We start from the raw sequence: 24138 nt of genomic DNA, 5'->3' as shown, positions 1-24138 counted from the left end.
CCCACTTCTCTCCCCATACTGGGCCACGATCCTAGACACTGTGGACGAGCTCTTCGATACACAGATCCCGAGGCTCCCGGTATATGTTGTCCTGGGGCTTCAAAAACCCATAACATACCCACTGAAGAGTATTAGGGGTCGGCAAATGGGGAGGGCACTGGGGGCAGCGCTGCAAAATGTATTGAAGCATTGGGCATCCTCCACCTTGCCCAACTACACGGGATATGGTTCATTCTCGGCATGGAGCGCATCTCTGCCACGCTGACTAATTCCACTACCTCCTTTCAGACAGTTTGGGCCCCCTTTCTGAAACTCCTTTCGTCTGAATTCAATGAGATCACTCAGCCAAAATACTTATGGGTGTTACGACTCTCGGACATGCGGGGACCTCCACAGCCTTCTCCAACACTCTAACCATAATATAGCGACTCCTGGCACAAAGAGATTTATTAGGGGAGCAGCAACTACCGGACGGGGTGGTGGGTGGGAGTTACTGTTTTTGGTTTTCTACAGAGGATGCATTTTTGGGATGAAGTCTGCATAGTGGGGGGTACAAAAGCGCATTGTTTTAAAAGCACCCTACTCTCAACGGGCCCTCATGAGCTGTGATTACACCCACAGCTTACCCAGATTCTTACAATGTCTATTCTCAAGCTACCTCCGCATCTTGTTTTTTGTTTCATTGAAAACTTCAATAAACACATTTAAACATAAAAAGAATAGAATTAATTATTGCCACTCTCCACAGAGATTTCAGATGCTATAGTGGGTTATGTTGCTTCTTCTTGCACAGAACACATGTAAACAAATCAAGGAGAAACATTTTAAAGACGTACAGCAAAGGATTCCCCAATACATTCCTAACACCAATAAAGTTTTCAATGCGCCATGGAACATGTTTGGGGGAACGGCACACAACGCCTTACTACTTTTTTCACTTTCAATTCTACCGTGTAGATGCTCTACAATTATAGTTTTTTTTTTTTTTTTAGAGGACACTGAGGTAGCAGAAGCAAGATCCCTATTCATTACATTCAGGGAAAGGATTTTCCAGTCAACTGCTTCTGTAGAAAGTGTTGTGTAACTCAACCAATTTCAATTACCTGCCCAAACTGTAACTCATGTGATAAAGGAAACGGCCTGTTCCTATTTGTCGAACATTATCAAATTGCCGTAAGGTTATTCAAGTCAAGACAATAACAAACTGATTGTTTTTGCAATGTCTAACTTTGTAATCTCAGCATGGAGACGGAGACTTGCGTTGAAAGCTAATGTACAGGGGGCACTGTGGTGTAGATCCATTCGAATAGCTTCTTAACAAGGTTTAGATTATATTTTATTGCTTGTATATAATATGTTAACCAATTTTGTATGCGTTTATTAAGGAATTTATATACATTTTTATTGTAATTATGTGCATGTTTGATGGGGGATTTCCCCCATAATAAACTAAATTAACTCAAACTATAGTCAGTCAATGTTTGCATATGGTGCAAATTGCTTTACAGGTGCTAGCAAAATCATGCAATATTACATATAAATTATAAACAGAATATGGTAATTAAAGGCAATAAACAAACTTCAACAGATTTTATCTGTAGAATTAGTAATCTATCCATGAAATCCACTTAGTACAGTGCAAGGGATAATGAAAATTGGCTATGTGTGACAGTTTTTAATAAAACAAATACTGCCTTTGATTTACAGTCAAATAAGGGTCTGTATATTGTCTGACAAACTCAATCAGAGTTTAATGTAGAGATGAGATCTTTTGACAAACTGAGATCTTACATACTCAGGGCTCTGAAAAATCCACAAGCCCACTCGCTATGGCGAGCCAGATTTAATCAGGACGAGCTATTTTTAGGGCCTACTTGCCCATTCTGACGAGTTGACAACAAGTGTTTTACTTGCTGACAAGGTGAATGAGCAATAAAGATGCATTTAAATCTTATTATCTTGTCAGATTTGCTTGTTTTTCAGAGACAAAGGTCAAAAGTCAGTTTTTCGTCCTACATGTACTTTTCATTCTGTAGCTGAAGTTAGAGGATTTTGTAAAGTGAATTGTGTGAATCGCGCTAAGTGAAATGGAAGGCTATAAGATTTTAGCCTTTTTTTCTAACACAACACTAAAATAGCTAATAAGTGAACTGTTCAAACATTTCGAATATATATTCCACTAATTATGAAGACTTTGTGATTCTGTCGCGAAAAAAAAGATTTTTTTATAGGATCAAAACAAATCAGAACACTTTACTTGGTGATGGGCAAATTTCAAATATTTTTGCTGAAACCCAATTTCGAAACATTGTTTATGCGCTATATAGTTTTATCAGTAAACCTACATGTTAGTGGGAAAGTTTTGTGGCAATTTCAATGGAAAATTTGCTATCTGCAAATGACTGCACTACTTCATAATGCTTTCATAATATTTTTATGAAAAGTGAGTTTTTAAACATGTACTGGTAAATATACCTGATCCTGCCCAGATGACAATTCTATCAGTGAACTAAGAGACAAGCCAGAGATCATGTGTACCCTATAGGTGGGCTTGATTCTTACTATACAGTAAGAACAATTTTAGTCTAGTAATAAAAATACTTTTTTGCACAAAGGAAATAATGAACTTGCATATTTGGAGGTGCTCTCTTATGTGATCATGAATAAAAAGATGGCTTCATAAGACAAAAGATTTGCCTAGGATCACACAATTTGAGATCAGTTCACAGGTCAAGTACATTACAGTTGGTGCGAGAAGATTGTTCAGGTTACTAGACCTGCAGGTCTAGTAACATTTTTATGCTTTTTTGAGGCCTTATACTGGATGACTGCGATGCTACTTGGTGTGGAAGACAAGAAATAGTTCAGTAACATTAGTCAGGACTTGATAGGAAGTTAATACCCAATAACAATACTCTAGGGCTACCCACAGAGAACTTATTCAAAATGCATAGCAAATAATTATGTATAAGCATCCTCTTTTGGTTTATTTAATGTGTTATAATATTGCTAAATATATATTAAGCATCTATGTCGGTTTACCAAACTGCGATTCGTGACGCACTGGTGAGTCACCAGATGATTTCTAGGGGGTTACAAAAGAGCAATAAATAAAGAGGTCTTTACATTTTGTAGCGATAATGTCACATTTGCTGTGCTTCAAGGACAGGGATTATATGTTGGGATATGCCTTCTGACAAATTGCTGTTTAAATCTTTCAACATGGGGATTGGTGTGTACTTCTCTTTTTTTCTGGCTGCAAAGTGAGAGGAGTGTTTAAAGTGAATTACGCAACAATCTTGCTGTGGTACAGGAAGTGTGAAAGGAAAGGTTGTAGGACAGTGCTTACCAACATTTTATAACCACAATCAAATTGTTAGAATGGTAAATGTTTACGCCAACCTAGTTTTAATGGACAAGAGGTGACGATTTGGTTTCACCTGCATAGCACTTGTGAAAGCTATTGTATTTAATAATAAATCTTAAAAGGGGCTTACATCCCGCCCCCTTGTTTTCCTATCTTTTCATTTACCTCATGTGCTTCTCTTATCCGTTTCCCGGCGACAAAGTACTATTTCCATCCTCTTTTATGGAACTATTTTTTTAAGGTTTTGCATGCACAGTGCCTTTTTTTTCTTCTGTTAGCAGACCAGTTGTTCTTGGTTATAGTCATCTCACCTCTATCTCTCGGAACCGGAAGCCCCATAAGGCTTTCAGCTGTAGGAGTGAACCTTCACAGAGACGGAGAAGCCATAACACCGGCTTCCATCGGGTACTGAAATCTTTGCTGCTGACGCAGGAGAACAACTCCAATAATTTAAAAGTACGTCTTGTAAGCAGTTACTAACAGTTTAGAAATAGTCAAGAGGTGGAATCAAGCAATTGACGTATTCGCAATGAGTTTTATTCGAATATACGATGTTACCCCCGACCATCACAATGCATTTTTCACCACGCAGATTCAATGACCCCGCAAGTAATTACAACGAATTAAATACAACAAAATTTGTATGAAAAGTATTTAAAGTACATTTACCCTGCAAATTAAAACAACGCATGCTAGAACAACGAAAAATAAATGTTAAAATATGTTACAAATTATACACTTAACTACTGGCACGGGATGCTATGAAAAGAGGGGTTTTAGGTGGGTAAATAATTTTAAATTAATGTAATTTAAATTAATACTAGAGTATTAATTAAAACTGTACATTTCTTAATTATTTTAACAACACGTTACTTTTCCACTACACTCAAACACTACCCTACACAACCCCCCGACACTACCCTAAACCCTAAAAGGCTAGGGCAGAATATGTGCAAGTTCTCCTTGTTGATTTTGTAATTTGTTCTGTTACGACTAATTTGTTCTGATGGCTTATTACAGTGGCGTACTGGAGGGGAGACCTACCTAGTGCCGGCTGACCGTCTTCAACAAGATGTGTGATATTGGGCAAATCACTGTTTCGTGGCATTAGTTTCGTGCCCCTCACCTGCCATTTCTCTGTCAGGGCAGACTGTGCTCTTCTCAACACAGGCATTCGAGACAGAGGCAGCCTGAGAGTGTCCTCGTGTGATTACTTTAACAAAGTCTCTAGATTGCCTCTTGCTTTAACCCTTGCTTACTCTCTCGGTCTGCACTGACGTTGCCTTTTGCTGCCCTTTCCATATGAATAAATGTGCTCATTGGCAATTTATGTTTGAACCAATTCTGCTGGGAGGGGGGAGCAGGCCGTAGAACGTGAGTGCATTATCCAAAATAGACACAAACAATGCATCTAATTAATTGCTCCCAGTTGCCTTCTTGTTTCTCTCCTCCCACTAACTCTTCCGTTTCGCACATTCTCAGTTCCTGCTTCACCCTCCCTACCCGAGACCTGCTGCTCACCCCGGCCGAGTGCCTCCCTGCTCTCACCCAGCCCTCTTTCTAGCTATTGTTAGCGTCCTGCGAAGCTCTCTGGTAGACCCATTCTCTCAAGTGACCCCCCCCAAGCCTCCACCCTGTCCAGCTGTCCAGGCGGCACTCACCCAGTCTCATAGAGAGTGATTAACTGCCCGGCAGAGTTCAGAGCCGGGCCTGGGCCAGTGAACGCAAAAGGGGCGGGACCATTCATGCCAAAGGGTTTCTATGTGCGCCGATATTTACACACCTAATTACAGAACACCCTTGGGCCCACATCGACTGGGGTTTTGTTCCTCGGACTGATTACATTAAGCGTGAAAAACACACTCAATAATAGTTCTTAAGTCGTTTTGAGGATTTCTTTGGAGTGCTTTATAGTCAGTACATTATGATATATTATGCAAATCCAGTTTCCTACGGTAGAGTTAAGATCCTAATTGGACTAACGGTGTAGGCGGAGTTGTCGCAAAAATATATTGCTGCCGTGTAGTAGCTGCTATGCACAGTGTAACTGTAACAATTTGGTGGTGTTATCCCCTTTTTTACGTTTCCTAACTGGTTCTTATGCATGGCCATCTTTGCTAAGGGAAAGCTAAGTCGTGTAGCCAACAATGTTTGAGGAGTTCTACTGTAAATGGAAAGCGTCTGCCTTTTTTATGCTGGGGGCAAAAAAAAGGAAACAGACACTCCAGTAAGATACTACTTTAATTTAGGAGTACTAGTTCCACTGCCCGGTGGGTGATAATGTGCTGCATGGCTAAACAATTATAAGGTCCCAAAAGCGAGACCTATTGGCTATGCCATTGCTTGTTTAACATGTGCTGTAGTTTATTTGCCATCATGACGTTGCAGCTACTAGGCACAGAATGTTGTGGTGTATCTCAACTAATCTTTGACAAAATGCAGTGCAGCTCTATGTTCAGTGCTGTACATTTTCTCTGTTGAATGAATCTTACATGGGTGGGCAACGCCATACCTGTCTGCATTTGTGAAAGCTGGAAAATCTTTTTTCTACAAAAAGCCAGAATATTGCTTTTTTTATTTTTTTTTAAATAGTGTGATGGACTTAAAGGCATCAGAGCACTTTATTTGAGCACCAGTTACATTACACAACACATTAATTTTTTGGGTAGGCATGGGGAGATTACGTGTTTTGCCCAGAATCACAGGATGTTGAGCAGAGGCTCAAACCTGGTTCCCCAACACCAAAGTTGGCAGCTCCGGTCATTACGCAAGGTCCGACCCATTACACTTTCTTCAGCCGTCTGACCAAGGGTGCTTTAAGCACATCATGCAGAGGTGTAGTAATGATGCAGGTGCCTGGTGGGGGAGGTGTCAGTCAGTCTCTAAACTTGAGCTGACCTCCAGCACTTGTTACACTTGTTAGCACTGTCTGGGCATAGGTCGCAGATTATTAGTACTGGTTCAACACCCAAATATAGCAATACGTAACAGAGAGGTGACCAGTCAACCTTTGCAAAGGGGGTTCCAATGTGCGGTAACACTTCACTGTATTTTCAGTAACCTTTAAACCGTTAGGGATAGAAACGCTTTTTTTTTTTTTTAATCAGCAGATCATGTGGTAAATGCAGCAAATCCATAATTGTTTGGAAAACGCAGTTACTGCACATATCGCCTTTATCAATAAACAAGCCATAACACTTTTACGAAGTTTCAGTAACTTATATTGCACAACTGCTCACCAAGCTAAAATTTACAACCAGAAAAACTATTATTAATCACATAGGCGAAACATAATGCATTTACCAGTGCTTGTTTTTTTGTGTAACTAAAGTATTGTGTTTTAGCAAACTGGCGTTTACAGGCTGTACATTTTCCATTGAAATGGCACAAAATTTGCAAAGACAGTTTTACTGATAAAGCTATTTAGCACACAAATGATAATGTGTGGAAATCGTGTTTCAGTAAATATTTATCATTTATGCATCACAAAGTAAAATGTTCTGATTTGATTGATTGTATTAAAAACTTTGCTTCCATCACACTTAAGAATTACAAAACGAATGTACTTCATTTTTACTTCCCTAACTGCTGAATGAAAACAGTTAATTTATAGGTATTTATATTTTGTTGCGCGTTACAATAAAAATGACATCCTACAGCATCTCCTTTCATAATCCCTGTAATTCAGCAAGATTGTCACATAATTCACTTCACTTTCTCCGACTGAAAAATGAGTTTGTTAAAAAACATAAGCAGCCCAACATTTGACCTCTGTATTTAAAGCACAGCAAATCTGACAAGATAAATACAGAATTTCATTACAAGACCGGAGGCTACATTATGCATTAATCCTTTCATGCAGTCACAAGCAGCCGCACTACATCACAAAGAAAGAAACAGTTCTAGAATGTAGTGAGCAAGGTACAAATGGCAGGACGCACAAACAGACTGCCTCTTTTAAATGCGGCTCACAGGCAGATAAGTAACAACTCTTTTTCTCTGATTAGAAATCGCTTTGTAAGAACTTTGCTTGCTTAATCTAAAAAAAAAAACAAAAAAAAAAACGATCTATTGATTAACATCCTTTCTGGTCTATAACGATTTTCTGCTTGTTATACCCTTATTTATCTAAAAACGTGTTTAACGCGTTTTACTCCAACAGCTCTCTGCTCTCCTTCGCGTGGGTGACTATGGGCTCTTTTCTCCCCCTCCCCCCCTCCCCACCGACTTCCTATTTAGGTTGTCAATCCATTTTTACCCTGCCCGTGTATACAAATTAATTATTTTCTTTAATTACCTTGTCCATCTTTCTCTTTCAAACCCCGTAACCCCTGCTCTCCTCTCATACTAGAGAGCTCATTTCTCGCCGAATGTTAGCGTTTCTTCGACGCGCTCGCCTAGACGGGCGAGTGCGTCACGATGACTAGGGAAAAGCACCCTAGCAACGGTGCATGTGCGTAAGCCTACCCCCTAGGAACCTTCCTCTAAGGCAGACTCCTTCTCCGACAGCAGCTGAGCTCGAGCGAGAGCTTCAGTTACTCCACTCCGATGAGCTGCTGCCGGAGATCGCGTTTGAATGCTTCTAACGGGAGAAACCCCATTCAATGCTACCAACCCAAAGAGTTTCTCATATACGCTCTAAATAGAGTTTATTAAGCAACCTCTTTCTGCCATCTCGTTTCTTACCTGTTTATCTTAGAGGTTGCTCTATGTATATATATATTATATTTGCCATCTCCTTTATATATATAGATTATATTTGCCATCTCCTTTTCATAAAAAAAAAAAAAAAAGATTTTAATATTGCCAAAATAAAAAAATTACCATAAATTAATACAACTAGTCTACTGAGCTTATTTTGTTTACATTTACCGGCCAAATGCCAGACCTTGACTCTGATGATGCCACTGCTAGTTCTCCCCATCACAACAATGACTCCTTTAAACATTTCTTGCAGAAAGAAATGCGATCTTGCATGTTATCTACACTAAAAGAAGTCATGTCTACCAAAAGATCTCTTCCCTCTGATCAAGATGATCCTATCTACGACCTCACAATCCCTGGCAAAAAGAAAAAAAAAAAAAATCAAAAAACTGCGAACATCCTTTTGATTGCATTATGGGAGGTCGTAGAACCTCAGTTGATTTTGGAGGCCCTAGCACCTCATCTATGTTGGGAGGCCCTCGCGCCTCAAATGGGAACGGTGTCCCTCGTGGCACAAATTTGATGGATGTCCCTAGCGGCACAAATATGACTAGTGCTCCTCGTGGTACAATCCGTTATGGTGCTAAGGATGACGCAGACTGATTCAGAGGAAGAAAATGTTCGCAATCCTTATGACGAATTTGTTCTGGATCTAGACGACCAAAACCAAGATCTAGACCTTAATAATCCTGGAGAAGGAGAATCCCCCTCCTCTTCTGATAATATTATACTCAACCCCTTAGGAGAAGAAATGTTCTCCCCCCTAACTATCTCCCACCCAAACAGCTCAAAATGGTTCCCTCAGGAACATGTTTCTAAATTCATTAAGAGATGGCTAAGAAACTCTCTCGAAAGAGAAACAAGGAATACTCTCAAATCAGAGTGCCCTAGACCCTCCATTCAGGATAAGGTCTCTCAAACCCCTAACCTCGACCCGACCTGATAAAATTCTTATTTAAACTAGGGAAAGGCCCTAGAAGAGGTCTGGAGAGAGCGCTCAAGGGCTGCCAGGACCGCCTTCTTGACGTCCTCGGTCCCCTCACTAGGATCCTAGACCTAGCTGAGGAATCACATTTTTCAAATACCCCTCTCGATATCAACCTCATTCGCGGATGGAGCCAAAGAGCCATTGTCCTCCTCGGAAATGCGAATTCGAGTCTAAACATCGAAAGAAGGAGAACTATCCTTACAAAGATCAACCCCAAACTCAGTGACCTAGCAGAAAAAGAACCATCCGACAACCCTAAGGGTCTTCTCTTCGGAGAAGACATGATCAAATCAATCGGCAAATACGTTGCCACCTTTACCGCCCTGGATAGGGCCCAAGCCAATATGAAGCGTGTTTTCAACACCAACCTTTTTGGACAGGCTGGAAGAAGGGGCCGTTCTTCCGGCCGCAGTAAGAAACGGCCCTTCTCGTCCTTCAGAGGTTCTGGTAGAGGCTTCTATCCCTCAAATCAACAATTTTACCCTCATCGAGCCAGAGGACTACGTAACAGAGAATACAGATCCCGCGGAAATCCAAACATCTCCAACCTTCCAAGTAAGTCTTCCACCTCTTTCCTCTTCTTCCCAAGTAGGGGGCAGACTAAAACTCTTCTAGCATATATGGGAATCGCAAACTCAAGACCCTTGGGTTCTAGAGACCGTTCAGGGTTTCAAAATAGACTTTATAGACATTCCCTTTCAATCTCACCCCCCAAATCCTTTAACTCTTTCAGTAGAACATCAGAAGATCGTCGAAGAGGAAATCTCTTCAATGCTCAAAAAGGGAGCTATCATACAAGTACCTTGGTCTTTAAAAACATTTATTAGCACTCTTTTCTTAGTTCAAAAAAAGGACAAAGGGTGGAGACCAGTGATAAACCTTCGAGAAGTGAACAAATAACTTAGTTTACAGACATTTCAAAATGGAAGGTATTCACCTTCTGAGGGACCTTCTTTTGAAAGGAGACTGGTTAGTAAAACTAGACCTACAGGACGCCTACTTTACCATTCCTATGGCACAAGAACACCAGCGTTTTCTCCAATTCACCTGGAAAAAACGTCTGTACCAATTCCAAGCTCTTCCCTTCGGCCTTTCCTCCGCCCCCTGGTGCTTTACCAAGATCATGAGGACCATTGTCTCTATCCTGAGAGAGAGGGGTATTCGCCTCATTATTTACCTAGACGACATTCTCATCAGGTCTCAACTCTACTCCCAAATCCAGAAAGACCTCAATACCACCATCCACCTTATCGAAAGTCTCGACTTCATTATAAACAGAGAGAAATCTATCCTTATACCCTCCAAATCTCTAGAATTCCTCGGATTCACTGTAGATACCTCGAGCTGTCTTCTCCTTCTCCCTACCAAGAAAATCGCTAAAATTCGGAAAGAGATCAGGTACGTTCTAAAACAAGATTCTATAACCCTACGAGAATTAGCCCGATTTATAGGCCTCCTTTCCTCCAGCATCCAAGCTATCTTCCCGGGCCCACTGAATTACCATGCCCTTCAGAGATTAAAAGGGAAGGCTCTCAAGTCTGGTCTGTGGTACGGAGACTCCGTGACCCTGGATCAGGAGGGCCGATTGGAACTTTCCTGGTGGCTGGAGAACCTGGATGCCTGGAATGGCATAGCAATTTTTGGCTCTGTCCCGGAATTCGTTCTGGAATCAGACGCCAGCCTCCACGGCTGGGATGCTCGCTTCCTCGAACAAAACACTGGTGGCGCATGGTCGCTTGCGGAATCTTTTGACCACATACATTTCTTAGAACTTACAGCCGGTTTATATGCCCTAATGAGCTTCAGACACTCGCTTCAAGGCAGATCTGTTCTTCTCAAGATGGACAACATCTCTGCAGTATCATATATCAACCGCCTTGGCGGTACCAAATCAGCAGACCTATCCGCTTTAGCGAAGAAACTCTGGATTTCCTGTCTGGAACACACAAAAAAGGCGGAATACCTTCCCGGGAAGTCAAACCTCTCTGCAGATTGGAACTCAAGATTCCTTTCAGACCGTACCGATTGGAAACTCAATGTGAACATTTTCAATACTCTCTTTTTTGGGGTCCACTAGATGTGGATTAGTTCGCCAGCAGATTGTCATTCCAACTCACAAAATATTTCAGCTGGATGCCAGACCCAGGAGCTCTAGCGGTGAATACCTTTCTACAATGCTGGTCAAACCTTCGGGGTTACGCCTTCCCTCCCTTTGCTATGATACAAAGGGTCCTACAGAAGGTCAGAATAGACCAATGCTCCTTGGTTCTGATAACCCCATTATGGCCCTCTGAGGCATGGTTCCCGACCACTCTTGAAATTTCCTGCGACATCCCCTTCCTCATTCCAGCGAACAAGGTTCTGGTCACAAACGCAGACTGAGAAGATCACCACCTAATCACTTCAGGGAATTTGAACCTTCTTGCTTGGAATGTGTCAGGCAATCCAACGAACTGTCTGGCCTTTCGTCATCAGCTCTTTCCCTCCTCGGAGAATCATGGCACCTGGAAAGCACTATAGATACAATAACATTTGGAAAAAATGGTTTTGTTGGTGCATGGAGAGGAACTTGGATCCCTTGGAAGCTCCTATCGTCAATATAATTTCCTTGTCGAACAATTTGACAGGAGATTATCTTATAGATCTATTAATTGCTACAGATCAGCAATCTCTGCTGGACACTCCCTCGTCAATGGTAAGACGGTAGGTAAGAACAATATTATTTGTAGAGTTATGAAAAGTATCAGACTAAAAAGACCTCCCAGACCCAAATACCAGTCCATGTGGGATGTTAAAGCTATCTTAGACCTTTTCTCTTCTTGGCCAGATAATGCTTACCTTAACAGAAAATACCTTTCGCTTAAACTTGCCACTCTTTTATGTCTAATCTCTTGTCGTAGAGTTTCAGATGTGAAATGTCTGGATATTACTTATAGATCTTATGACATGTTCGGAGATAAATTTGATATATTTAGAAGGACTCTATTTTTTATCCTCGTTTTGATCTTTGCAAGAGATTGTGTGTCGTAGAATGTATGAGAGAATATGACTTGAGAATGAAAGACCTTCGTCCTTTAGATGCCAAACAACTCTTTATCTCATTTGTTAAACCCTTTAAACCAGTTGCTTCCTCCTCCATCGCTAGATGGGTCAAGTCAGTAATTAATCTAGCTGGAATTGATCTTTCTAAATTCCAAGCTCATTCTCTCAGAGGTGCTATGGCAAGCAAATCCTTTTGGTCTGGAGGCAAGTTGGATGATATTCTTAAAGCGGCCGATTGGTCTAATGCTTCAACCTTCGCTCACCATTACTGTAAACCTATTGAACATATGACTGATGTTGTACTTCATGGCTACCAACATGCATAAATAATGTAGCCTCCGGTCTTGTAATGAAATTGCGATTCTCCTATTAACATGACTAAAGAATCTGGATTTCATTAAAGACACGGAGGCTATCATTATCCCACCCTTTTTTTCCCTCCCTTGGTTGGTATAATTCTTAAACTATGTATTTTTATGGTGTGTATTTTGCATTGAATATTAACTCATGACTTTATTATCCTCTTACCTTTTTCTATTATCATTCTCCTCTTTCTTTCAGATAATTCTGCATGATCACCTACTTTCACCTTACCTCTCTTCGGACTTCTCACTACCTTCAGTTTCAAGATCAAGTTGGACCTCATCTCTGAACTTTATTTACTTCATTGCATTTAAAAGAGGCAGTCTGTTTGTGCCTCATGCCATTTGTAACTTGCTCACTACATTCTAGAACTGTTTCTTTCTTTGTGATGTAGTGCGGCTGCTTGTGACTGCATTAAAGGATTAATGCATAATGATAGCCTCCGTGTCTTTAATGAAATCCAGATTCTCTAGTCATGTTAATAGGAGAATCACAATTTAAAGGCACCTTTATTTATTGCCAGGACTTTTGAGACCCACCAAAAATTGAGATGCGACCTACAGTTTAGGAAACACTGCTGTAGGGTGTAATATTTTTTTAACACACAACAAAATCTAAATACCTGTAAATAAACTGTAAACATATTTCAGATATATCAGCAGTTAGGAAAGCAAAAAAGGAACACTTTTTTGTAATTCTTAAGTGAGATGGAAACAAAGATATTAATAGAATTGAAACAAAGACACTTGGTGATGAACAAATGATATTCACTGAAATCCAATTTCTGCACCTTATTTGTGTGCTATATAGTTTTATTAGTTGAACTATATGTAAGTGCAAATTTACAGGCCATTTCAATGGAAAATGTCTCTAAATGACAGTGTGGTTCCGCACAATGCTATAGAATATTTCTGCGAGTGTGCTCAAAAGTGCACCACCAGCTACATATTACAACCTTACCACTCTCTAGCAGAGAACTCTGTGTGAAGCTGTGTTTTTCACAATCCCTATATCTTTAGTGCTGTAACTTTGATATCAGCACCCCAACGATAAAAATTGTTCCAGCTCCACTGGTGCAAAGAAGTTAAGCTACGTCCCCAAGTTCAGTTATAAAACAAACCCTTGCAAATATTCCCATCTAGGACTCCAGAACCTTAGAGTATTATCTCCACCCGTTTTTTTGTTATTTACAAAGCCATTTCAACAGAGAATGTACTCACTATACATGCTCATACACAATCATCGCACTTGTGTAGGACTTTGACATAAACTGAGAAATATGCATGTGCCAACTTTAGATGTAACAGGTTCAAGTCTCAGCGTTGGCTCTGGGTAAATCAATCTCTAGTGCTTAAAATAAGATGAATCTGAACTTATTGTAATGTAATCTAATGCTTGTGTAAAGAGCTCCAAAATGCACCATTGGGCATTGTTTTAGCTCAAAAATTGATGAGGCCTCGCCCAATACTCTGCTACAGAAGTGGTTTTTCAAATATCCTAATATCAATGGTATCAACACCAAGATTCTGCAGTAGCTTTGTGATTTTAGTGAACAGATACCGCAGGCCAGCACCCCCTCAGAAAAGTGATTTTAGTTCCAGTGTAGTTCACAATCTGCTACTTTTATGGGCAGATCGCTATCTTGGCCACAGTCCAATAAAGACATATTGAAGGGCGTAGTCAAGGTTGTGACATTTACAAACAAATACTGTTAGAGAGGAACGCAAAAAATGAACAGTATGCTATTTTGAGAATGTACAGCATTTTAAAAGCATGTCTACTACTACTTTTAAGACAACTGCCCTGCCTCATGTCAGTTAAAGCTAGGTGGGTTACAAACGTTTGTCGGTCTAAAAACTGGGTCATGGTATTAAGAAGTTTGGAGCCGAGGAAGATGGCATCTTGAGCCTGCACCTCCTCACAGGAAAACAACTTATCTAAGGTAATTTGCGGTATGAGCTCACCGATAAGGCAGCAACGACGATGAAGGATTTTTTTTTTTTACGCAAGGCACCATTCCAGCACATTAAAATCAGACAACATGTGTTTGGTATTGGACATGGGGCTTATGGAAGCAACCAGGTCTCTCCCACCTCATCGCCGCACTCTGAGCAGCCTTGTGGTACCAAAAAGGTCCCGATAGTCCAGGTCGGAAGCTGCAGCTAACTGACTATCGGCGGGTGTCAGCACTCTACAAGTACTGTCGCTAACTAATTGCCAACAGATGTAGAGTGAAGCGATTTTAAATCAGTCAGCGCGTCACTGCCTGACTATGTGCCTGATCCTAACATGGAGGACGCTAGTGATCTTTAAAAGTGAGGCAACTCACGGAGGACCAACGTTACTCTAAGGCCCTCTACAAGGAAGGTAGCTAACTAAGTGCCAACAAGCATAGAGGGAAGTATAGAGCAAAGTGATTTAATGAAATACAGTCGGCGCGTCACTGCCTGACTGATTAACGGCCCAAATATGGAGGATGCTAGCTATCCTTAAAACTGAGACCACTCGCAGAGGACCAACGTTACTTTTATACAGGAGACTGTCGCAAACTTTTTATACAGCGCCTGTGTCCAGGATGTTAGATTTATCTCCCATGAACTGTAGGAAGTACATATCCTATCTCACAAACTCTGGTGCTGCGCGTGAATGTGATTAACAAGATGGCGGCCGCTCGAACTACGAGTGCCACCTCACTAAAGTCTCACATTAAAATCTTAAAAGTTGTTTACTGGATATAGAGCGCCTCTGTAAGGAGTATGGTTTCTATCAACTTGGCACTACCAACTTGTCACATACAGCAGCACACGTGGTTAGGACAGTGTGCAAGTATCTAAGCATGGTAACCAAGCAATCAAACACTAAGTACTAAGGTCACATGTATAAAGAGCCACAAAATGGCGGATGTCACTAAACAGATATGGAGAAGTAGCAGAATAATGTGGCAGATGTTTCAGGAGAACAGAAAATAGTAGAGTAAACAGAGGTAAACACAGCAAAGAACTGCAGAAACAGCAGGGTAATCAGAGGTAAAACAGAAGTAACAGAAACAACAGACAACAGAAACAACAGATCTAACCAGAGTAAATATCAGGCATAAAGTAAGGAAAATACTGGGATCAAAGGGCAGAGGGAGCACTCTCAGAAGCTATAGGGGTTGGGGGTACCAACCCAGCATGATCTGCTCTCCCGCTCACTACAACACGGAGAATAAGGAGTATACATAATCTCTCAGTCCCAAATTGTAAAGAAATAACGAGCATTGAAAATGCAATAGGACTCGCCTTTGATTAAGTTAAAGCCATTTGCTTTGCTAATGGTATTGTATAGCAAAGCAAATGGCTTTAACTTAATGAAAGGCGAGACCTATTGCATTTTTAATGCTTGTTTTCATTTAGTCTTTAGGTCTTAAATATGAACACAGGTGTTTTTTCATTAAGATTGCTCTTTGATGTTATAGCTACAATTTATTTCCACTGAGATGCTTTGCTAAACTTACAAACCAGTGTACTGAAGATGCGAGGGCCCAGCTATGAAAGGTGTCGGTTTGTGGACAGTAGGTTTACTTTGGCTCACATGAAGCAGGCAGGCACCCAGAGGTTAGCTGTCTAATCTGTTCATCCTCTTTTGGTGTGGTATCTTTTTAAATCCGTTCACGGCCATGGCTGGCTCTGGTTGATCCAGTGGATGCGAAATTCAAGTTTTAGCGGAAGGGGAGATTCTAAATAGCCCAACTAGCGTGTATGTAATGTATCATTATGAAGAATCCAATTTTCCTAAAACATGCAATACTTAAATGCGAAATGTTTGTATTGTCCTCAGAGGGGTACATAAACAGAAATCGTAAGGACTGCTGACGTGAAACAGTGTTGAAGATATTTTGTGTTGTTGCCCCGGTATGGGGAGACCTACAACCAGTCCGGAGCAGAGAAGTGTTCTCAAAGTCGTGCAGATCCTGTGGGCAAGACTGGAAAGGTTTGGGCTGAGGGGGAAACCTCACACAGCTGCAAAATGGTCCCTTGCAGTGAGATATCTTCAACCGGTCCTTTGATTTATGCCAAGCAAATAAATGGCATTTAGGCAATTGTACTTTCCCGTTTAAAAATGTATTAATGTTCTAAAAAACTGCAAAATTGTAAAATGCATATGTATAAAGAAACCTAAGGCTGATTCAGGGCTCGACAAATCCAGTCGACCGCTCGCATTTGTGAGGTAAATTTCATGAGGTCAAGCTATTTTTAGGTCCTACTCGCCCTTTCTGGCGAGTAGGAAAACATACTAACTTTTGTCCTCCGTGTTTGAAAACGGAGCAAAACTGACAAGATAACAAGATTTAAAGGCCTTTTTATTGCTCACAAAGCAAATGAGCAATAAATCTTGTTATCTTGTCACTTTTGCTCCGCTTTCAGAGACGGAGGTCAAGTAGGTTACTGTTAGGTCGAGGACATTTTTCAAGGTACTAGACCTGCAGGACTAGTACCATTTTTCAGATTTTTCGAGCCCTGTGATTGAAGGTGTCACACGGATAACCAGCCACTTAGCTACTGTGCAACTCACTATTTTACATCTGACAACTCGTGCTTGCAAATAGTTAATAAAAATATCCCAGGAAAAATAAAACTACGAAACATTATTTGCAATATCAGATTGTTCTTCGATTGTGCATTAACTGGAAGACAGTTGCACATGTCAAGCATTGGTGGTTCAGTGGTAGAATTCTCGCCTGCCACGCTGGAGGCCCGGGTTCGACTCCCGGCCAATGCAACAAAAACTTTCAGGGGAATATTTATGCAAACTTAGATTTTTTAAAGATTCTAAATAAATATAAACACGTTTGTGCAAACGAGTGCTCCATTCATTCTTTCCTTGTGTGTGACCTAGAACAGCTCACTTAAATCATTCATTCGAAGCAGCGGCAGGGTCTCCTGCCAGCACACCCTGGTGTTTCATGTGGAAATGTTCAACCCATCATGCCACGTCTGTACCTTAGTGTGTGCAAACATATGATGGCCTGTTTCCAAAGATGTCTCCCAGTTTATGATGGGCTTGATATGTGAGTACTTATACAAATAAAGGCCATTTATACACCAAACAGTATAACAATACAGACAATTGTTTTTTGGTACTTAATAAATTAATATTTAAACTTTTTAAATCAAGGCCACCACATTATTAAGGATAGAGTGAAATATTGGGTTTGAATCTGATAGCATTGAAATGTATGCTTTTTAGGTCACATGCAAGAGTTTTCTGTGAGCACAAAAGCCTCTAAGGTTTTTTTTTTACCATGGTTAGAACTTGTGACCTCTGCGCTAAACAAGGTTACCAGCATTAAATTGTTTATGATATATAGGATTCTGCAATCCCTCTTTATACTCCTGTCTGTAATACCTTTACAATCAGACGTGTGACACTTGCAGTCTCCTAATATAAAGATTGGACCTCAGTGCTCAACTGTAATAACTTATTACAGTGGAGTTCTGATGTCATTGTCAAATGCCTGCTGCCACAGCCTGCAACTGAGGGGAAAGGCAGCCACGGTCATGCTGCATAATTAAAACAGCTGCTCAAAGAACGAACATGATTCCTTTTCTTTCTTCTGCTGCTGTTCTAGCTGTACAGGGACAAGCAGAAATGAGATATTTATTGCAACATGTTTATTTGTTGCACTCTGTAGGTAATCATAGACAAGTTTCTACATATTGTACAAATATGTTTTGATAACAAATGTCTTGTATTAACCCCTTGCATGCCCGCCCCTTTCCCCGCCCAGTGCCGCGCCTTCCATTAGCGGGCGGAGTTCATGACGAGCTGGACTCGTCATGGGCACAGCGCCACCGCAGCCCATGACGAGTCCAGCTCGTCATGGGCACTGAAGGGGTTAAATGGGTTCTAATATCTTTTGCAACAAATATCCAACCGTTTTATTGAGGTATTTAATTTTGCACTTAATATTCCATTTTAATTCTTCATGTTTTCAGACATGCTCTCCCTTTCATGAAAGAGCTATGTACCGAGGATTTAAATTGCTTCTGGGAAAGGGGAATGGTGCAACTATATACTACAAGGGATAAAGTACCCCCTGCCCTACGTCACTTCGGAGTTCCACAACCTTATAAGGAACTCCGCCTTCGGCCTCATTCCTCTATATGATAATGGAACTCCTCAGTGACTTGCAATAGCCTTTTAAGCTATGGCAGGAGGTACTTCACACTGGTTGTAGCGAATGCCATGAATAAGGCAAGTTAACCCTTCACACGTTTTTATCGTTCAAACCTATGTTCACCGTTTACACATTTATCTCTCTGGTTATTGCACTAACTACCTGATATCTGTTAACAGTATTATGGACCAGGTGCCTTAACCCATCAAGCTATCATAAAACAGTCAGTTTGTGATAAATAAAGTAAGATGGTGCAACTTACAATCATTCTTTTCCTTATTGTCGATTTTTTAGAGACATACTGTGTAAAACCAAATCACTGTGTATTAGTAAGCAGCTGGTGGGCCAAAGGCACATTATCATTGACTCTGCTCCTGGTGGCCTCTCCTGTCATGAGGGCAGTGTTTGCTCACTGGGCCACAGGACTTAACTGCATCTTACCAGTGTGGTCCAACGAGAAGGAAACTGGTCCGGTTTATCCAGACGCTGGCCCTGTGCCAGCTGTGCCACATCACGAGACGCTTCTCACTAATAGGTTGGCTTGTGGTCAAGTTCTAAGCAGATGTGGCCCGCTGGTTTGAGCAGGACTGTTCTTATTTTAGCAGGACCACGGTTGTTTGCATCAGATTGGCCCATGTTTGGAGCGGCGCAGTGAGTAAAAGAACACAGAAATGCTGGATTGGGGCCCAGAGTACCAGTGGCTGAGCTTAATTCACACATTCAACCCTTCACTTTGTGATTTTTCTCAATGAAACACACCAAGTGTGATGGGTTTGCCCAGACTTAAGCTGCACCTCACTCATGAGGCCCAACAAGGCTAAAAACAAACACTGATGTTCGTGAACCTTTCAGAGGGTCGAGACTTGATCCTTTCGTCTGGATTGTTCCTGACGGAGCAGGGCAAGGCCTGTTACCCAAGTTTGGTTCCATCCTTGGAGGGATGCAGTGAGCGATAAAATATGGATTTACCAGTGGCCGACATTATTTTGATCATCTCAGCTATCATTTTTTGTTTTGATTTGTAATTATTTGACATCACTATTGCCTCTGAAACTTAGCAGTATTGGCTAAGGGACTGCAATCTGTACATTGATCCAGGCAGTAGCTTACAATTGTAATGGTACTGGCCGTTTGATCCAGGAAGCTATTCGTGCATGAACATAATTCGGGCCCAGAGCACCTGGAAAACCTACCATGAGGCAAGATTCATTACAAGCCTCGATTTGTGCCAGAGACAGGAATAATAAAGTTATATTCCTGAAAGAGCTACAACGATGAGAAACTATGAAAAATGTTCATTCACAGGGCACGCACCCTCTTTTGCTCTACCAAAAGATGCACACAACATTTCTTGAAAAGCTTATGGGCTTGTAGCAATGCTTAGTGCCCATCTCTAAGTTTGTATCCTTCATTAGCCACCTGCACACATGGGAAGATGGATCCTGTATCGCTTATGCCGAAGAAATAGTTGATACCATGGATAACCTTGGCTTTGCTCAAATGATACATAAGCATCACCCATGATGCAGACACAGCCGTAGGTTTTAATTTTCTCAGGTTCTGGACTTTTACATATCTAATTAACTGCCTGTCTCCTGGTTGCATCAAAACTATCCAAATTTTACCATCCTGAATAAATGTTGTGGTAAATTGAATAGGCTTGGGGAAACTTTTTATTATACCAGCATGATCTCACATACTTTCCGGCACTTCACATTATGCATTATTGCATGAAATGTCTGAAATTATGCCATTAGGCCACGTTGTGTAATTTCAAGTCTGTTTTCTTGCCTCCAAAAGGACGTGATGATGCATTTTGCACTTAAATATTGCTACAAATGGCAGCTTTTTATTGCCCATAATTTTGCATAATTCTTCCTAAACTTTGCATTATTTATGGAAAAGGAAATTACACAATTTTCACACACCCCTAGAATTGTATCCACTAGCTGAGAAACTAGTCAGTATGTGGGACAGAAACCTGTCCAAGATCAGCGCTGTCCTATATGCTCTGGCACTCCAGTGCAGGTCGGTACACCTTTGCATACTGCACTGGCACTGCAACACCCCTAACCTTATCAGAAAGCCCAGCTAGCTATATGCTAATCTAGATCGGCGAGCAATAAATCCTGAACAGATGAACTTCTCCTGAAATGTTGAACAGCCCTAGAAAGGTGCTTAAGGAAATCAGACCGCCCATTGACCACACAACATGCTGGCTTTATGATTAGGACAGCAGGGATGCCCCTCCACCATTCCATCTCCTCCTGTATAGCCAGACTTCTTCCCCCTAGGAGTATTAAAGGGACAACCAATAACAACACCCTTCACCCCAGGCTCATCTCCTATGGCCATTTCTAGTGATTGTGAAACTACTGCAAGGTATCTCTGAGGCAAAAGAGCCATACTTGGGCCTGAGATCTCAACATCTGACATTCATGAGACCACACCTGTGAGAGGTTGAGTCACCTTCATAAAATTAATTGAAGTCCAATTACCCCTCGAATTGAAACCTGCAATTACAAATCCAACAAACAACTGTTCTAAACCTGCTTTACTGGCAAGTAACGCAGGTTAACAATAACTCACTTAAATCTAAAAAATGCTCCCCAACATCCACACAAAAACACCTTTGCAACCTCCCCACCAAATAACCCCCGTGCTGAACATGAAGACTAGGTCATATACATTCCATCCTATAGCGTTTGTGGTGTAGTTAAGATAAAGTAATGATTACTGCGCTACCACAATTCATATACCCACAAAAAAATATTGTGCTGCAGACTAGCAGTCCTCCCCTACACAAAGTGATCGGAAAACCCCCAGTTCACACAGTCTGTGTGGCGCAATCGGTTAGCACGTTCGGCTGTTAACCGAAAGGTTGGTGGTTCGAGCCCACCCAGGGACGGTTGTCTTTTTACCGTGCTTCAGATGCACATGTGTTTTCTTTATATTTTCAAGATACATTTAAAACGACCCTTCTTCTTACAACACAAACGAAAACGAAAATAAAATTTCACGCAAAAAGTAATGAAAAAAGGAAGAATTCCAGTCATTCATTCACTGTGATTTGCGCGAGGAGCAAATTATCCCCAAAATATAGAAGCTGGGTGATAGCTCCTGATTGCATTATGGGTCATATGGTGACCGTATGAGCAGTGACCCCTAAACGGTGAGTTATATGTAAAACCTTCACAGCTGCTGTTACCTGGAGCTGTGTGCAGTTCGCCTGGCGTTTCAAGGCATGGGCTTTTGGCACATTACATACCGGGTGTAGCACATCGACATCTCGAGGCCATGTATGGAATTGGCACCTGTTAAGGCTGGTAATGCGTGCATAATTACAAAGCACCGTAAAAATAAGATTGACAGTCAAGTACAAAATTAGTTAAAAAAAAATAAAACAAACATTGGCATAGCCAATAGGTCTCGCTTTTGGGACCTTATAAGTATTTAGTTATGCAGCACAATATCCTTGGTGCAACAACATTAACTGTTGCATGGCTACACACTTGTAAGGTCCCAAAGGCGAGACCTATTGGCTATGCCAAAGCTTGTTTTTATGGCAGTTTTGTATAGCACGAACTCAGACGATTTACATGAGCACCAGTTACATTATAACATCCGGTTCCAAAATTCAGAAAACAAAACAATGTGCAAGGACTGGGAGGCCTAAGCGAAGTGTGGAATACAACGCCCAGAATACATGATTCTGGGAAAAAAAAATACTGGTGCTACATTACCTCATTTGCCAGCTGTAGAGTGACAGAGATGAGCCACTTGTAGGGCACTTTTAACGAAAGTCACTGATCGAGTCCTGGAGAACAGTGAACTCTCTACTAGGTACATTGAACATGACTGTCAACTAGCCCTATGTCAAACGTTAACTCCGCCAAAACGATTATCAAAATTAAAAACAAACTGCAGTCTAAAGGATTGGTGACACTGCATTAGCTTGGTTCTGAAAGAACTTAAGTGTAATAATAAAGAAAGTCTAAAAGAATGGGGGAAACCCCTACATGTGATTGTAAAATGAGACCGTGCTGATATTTTACTCACAAAACAAGAAAGCCTGTGTTAGATCAAAGCTGGTTAGACATTGATTTCACTAATAAATGACCCAAGTGCCTAGAAAGCATTTATGCGTTAGGACAGCAATGTCAGATGTACATATCGATTAGAATGGACAGCATAGGACCACTTACGCAGAAGGAAAAAAGAACGGAGTCAGGCACAAGGGGTTAGAAAATATGGCCAAGGAGTTGTTGGCTGAAGACCATCACGAAATATAGTAACTAAAGGTTCTACTTAGACTGAAGTCCACAGTAAATCACATATTACAGGTATGTAGTGGGGAAATGTTGGATATAACATTCATCCTCCTTCGACTGCATTGGTTAAGTGTTTCAATCCAGTTAACATACCTTTGGCAGAGCAACTTATTTTCACTGCATTAGAAATTGAAAAGAATGAGAATAATCTAAAAAAAGAACAAGTCGGCAGGGGCAGATTAACTCAGTTTATTATTTCAAAAAAGAGCCTCAATCCAGGGCAAGGTTTTTATGCCCACACTTCCAGCAAAAAGCAACTTCATGCCCACCTTAGAAAGGAGGAGGCTCACTGAAAGTGGGGGAGGCGTGGGGGTGGTATACTAGTTCTCCGATTGCTTGGGCTAATTTCACTCATTGACTTGCCCTCTAAAACCTGCGCAGGCACCAATGCGAGCAATAATGGAGTTGGTAAATACCCGAGTTGATGCCAGGGTTCAAGTCAACTGTTGGCAGACAGACCCACAGAAAAAGCTGACCAATAAGTACAAGTCGCCACTTACAGATTACAATCAGGCTCTTCCATTCCAGAACTTGGCGAAGTAACAAACGCCAAATTAAATAAAAAGGCGTTTATAATTGCAAACCTGAACCAGACAGCATTAAAATAAAAAATACCAAAAAGGCGTAAGAAATGTGTGCTGAAAAATCAAAAAATTGAATCTTGACAACAGAAGATAAGAGGGGGGGGGGGGTTTGTCAGGCAGGCAAACGTAAAATCCGAGAACTCTTATTAAAATGGTTTATTATTGAGCATGAACTGGAGACCCATGGCTCGAGAGGAGGATGGGACCCACCACCTGCTGGTAGTTACGAGGCAGCTGACCAGTCCACCAGAAAATCAAGCATTGGCTGCGCGGCAGTAAAAGCGAAAGTCATCGCGATCGCTCTGAAAGCGAAAGTGATCGCGATGACGCGCTAAAGCACGAGTTTTCAAAGTGCTGCTGGCGCGTGAACGCAAGCGCTAGGCCAGCCAGCAGCACTTTGAAAACTCACCTCCAAAAGGTCTCTCCGAGCCAGCGCATGCGCTGGGCTCAGCGAGACCTAAAAAAAGGAGGGCGATAAAGCTTGTCGCCGGTAGGACAATGAATGGAGGAAGGAGAGAAAATGAAGTTATTGGATTAATTAGGTACACAACAGGGAAGCAGGTTCGAGTCTCGGCGTTTAATAACATACTGTGATTCGT

At 41.3% G+C, this 24138-nt stretch overlaps 1 protein-coding gene and 2 non-coding genes across 4 annotated transcripts in view; 2 read left to right on the top strand and 1 right to left on the bottom strand.

Moving 5' to 3' along the window:
- DDX24 (DEAD-box helicase 24) overlaps nucleotides 1-24138 on the bottom strand; it is a 204041-nt gene that overhangs the window by 166523 nt on the left and 13380 nt on the right. The window lies entirely within an intron of this gene.
- On the top strand, nucleotides 17155-17225 carry TRNAG-GCC (transfer RNA glycine (anticodon GCC)). Its single transcript has one exon. It is a non-coding gene; the product is annotated as a tRNA-Gly (tRNA).
- Nucleotides 21459-21532, top strand: TRNAN-GUU (transfer RNA asparagine (anticodon GUU)). The gene has a single exon. It is a non-coding gene; the product is annotated as a tRNA-Asn (tRNA).

Source organism: Triturus cristatus, chromosome 9, assembly GCF_964204655.1.
Source record: "Triturus cristatus chromosome 9, aTriCri1.1, whole genome shotgun sequence".
Taxonomy (NCBI): domain Eukaryota; kingdom Metazoa; phylum Chordata; class Amphibia; order Caudata; family Salamandridae; genus Triturus; species Triturus cristatus.
The sequence above is the reverse complement of the archived record's forward strand: the minus strand, read 5'-3'. Positions and strand labels throughout refer to the sequence as shown.